A 2,650-nucleotide genomic window follows, 5' to 3' on the forward strand; every position below is an offset into this window, starting at 1 on the left:
TCTAGGATCTTTGGCAATTCAGTTACAATGTGAAGGATGGAAGCTCAGCAGATGAAGATGAAGATGAAGGTGGTGGTGAGCTTCCACTTAGCTTAATAGAAACCGAGATACTACCAAGTCTTTGGCTAAGTCCTTAGGCCATTGCATACGTGTGTGCAAACAATGGAAATCGTTGCTATCTACACCTACATTTTCCCGGATGCGCAATGTATATATAAGGTAAAATTTTGAGTTGATTCAATACAAACATATGTAATTCATATATATTTTCGGTGATAGTCTTATCCGTATTTCAACACAAATCCATATTATTTATTGATATAGTTGTCTAGCATCCACCTGACCAACATCCAAAACATATCTTGGAGCCTAACTAAAGTTTTGATTTTCTACACATTGTTGCCCAATTAAAGTTTTACTTTTTGCTAGCCCATATTCGTTAGACCATCAATATAAAACCAATAAACGGAACAATTAATCAGTTAGACAAACCTTTCCATAACGAAAAGAAATGGTTACAAAATCAAGAAAAGAAAATCCTAGATAGAGAATATTTTAAACTCACAATATTAAAAGAAATGGTATAGGTTCTTCCATCTTATAATTTTAGGTTAAAATTGCTTAATATAAGTTTCTGTTACACTTATTTTATTTGCATCATTTTCAGTCAATAACCAACAATATATATCCATAAACAACAGTGATTAAGAAATTATTTATTGTGGTGTAATAAAACCTTTATTAATCCCAGCACGTACTCTTATCAATATAATTAATCGTCTGAAATAAGTTTCAGTCCAAACTTACTTTATTTGCATCACAATCATTCCATAACTATCTATCTAAATCCTTAAACAATGGTAGTTAAGAAATCATTCACCGCGGTGTAAGAAGAACCCTTATTAATCTCAACACTTGCTCTAATCAATTCCGCAAATTCACTTGCTTTTTTCCTCATGTCTTGGCCTTTTCCGCCTTCAGTTTTATCCAACACCGTACTTATCACCCTACTCACCTCTGCTTTAGTGAGTTGACTATGTACCCATCTCGCTAACACCACACAAACGCCTAATTCCTCCACCAGCATCTTCGCATTAAACCCTTGCTCTGATGCTAACGGCCAACCAATCAATGGCACCCCTTGGCTTAAACTCTCCATCACAGAATTCCAGCCACAATGACTAAGAAAAGCACCGGCTGACGGATGGCATAATATCTCTAGTTGAGGTGCCCAATTATGCACCACCAATCCTTGTTTTCTAGTTCTATCCTCAAATCCAGTAGGTAGCCATTCATGCCGGAAATCACCTTTTGGGTCGAACCCGATTGGTGGTCTGATTACCCAAATAAAAGGCTTCTTGCTCTCTTCCAACCCTTTCGCTAGTTCCATCATTTGTGTCTCGCTTATTGTGTTCTCCGAGCCAAATGAAATATAAAGCACTGACCGAGTAGGGTGCGAGTCTAACCATTCAATGCAATTTTTGGGTTGGATACCAGGTTGTTTTCCAGAACTTTGACCGAAACTGTCCGAACTCATGTCCGAACCCAAATTCTTTTTTAACATTTTAGATGGGATAAGGGGGCCGATACACCAAACAGGAAGTTTTCTAGAATTTCTGAAGACCTTCAACCCCAATGTTTCTAGCTCTTCAACTGTGTTACATTGCCAACCATTAGATTAGTGAGAAAATGAGACTTGCAATAGGAAAAATCTTGAGTACACGTCTTTCCCATCAGTAGCTAGTCCATGTTCATTAAGTTCGGAAACCCTAAACCGGCAAGATTCTGGGAATCCTGGAACTGTAAACTCGTCGTGGATTCCACCTTTGGCTATATTCCGATGAGGCTGATTTAACAAAACAGAACTAAATGCGGTTCCACCGTATGTGCCACAGGTGATAAATGTGTAACCTGAAATGCCAAAAGATTTCGCTACACCATTAGCCCACCCCATGAGCAAATCTGAAACTACGCATACCAGCGGACTTCCTTCACTGGAAATGACGTCTGATATGAACTGACGAAAAGGGGCGTCGAGGGCGGCAGAGGCAAGTAAAAGTTTCCCGACGTTTGACTGGGAGAGGCCATGTGTGTTCTCAGTGTTGGGAGGGAGGCCGTTGTGGGAGCTGTTGAAGGGGAGAGACTTAAGATGAATAATATTGTTAGAAGGGCGGTTGGCGATGGCGGAACGGAGGTATTCGACGTTGAGAGGGCTGTTGGCAATGGTGATGGTGAAATTAGGATTGTGATCAAGGATCTTGTAGGCTAATTCTAGGAAGGGTATGAGGTGACCGTATGCCATGTATGGTAGCATGATTATGTGTGTACCACGTGGAGCTTGAGCTTCCATATCGGATTAAGGTGTTTGTTTGTGTTGTATAATTCAGTTCAACTCTATTTATATAGTTAGTGATCTCTCAAACTTACGAAAGATAGCTTTAGTCGGCATACCATTTATAATTCACTTATTTCAATGGTTTATAAATGTTCGGCCAGCTTTTAGTCAATGGAACATTTATATGTATAATATATTTTCATGATTTTATAAATACTGGACTAGCTTTAGTCGTTGGAACATTTATGTAAAATGTACAACAAATATCAGTAACTCAAATTACAAGCAAAACACAACCGAAGTGAAGTCGTAGGT

The 2,650-nt window shown here is 38.8% G+C and overlaps 1 pseudogene; it reads right to left on the bottom strand.

Annotated features, from left to right (window-relative positions):
* Positions 1-850: 850 nt before the first annotated feature.
* LOC143602273 (UDP-glycosyltransferase 92A1 pseudogene) lies at positions 851-2,367 on the bottom strand (annotated as a pseudogene).
* Positions 2,368-2,650: the final 283 nt, after the last annotated feature.

This window comes from Bidens hawaiensis, unplaced genomic scaffold, assembly GCF_021521415.1.
Source record: "Bidens hawaiensis isolate Kalapana, Puna unplaced genomic scaffold, B.hawaiensis_p1.1 tig00058264_1, whole genome shotgun sequence".
In the NCBI taxonomy this organism is placed as follows: Eukaryota; Viridiplantae; Streptophyta; class Magnoliopsida; order Asterales; family Asteraceae; genus Bidens; species Bidens hawaiensis.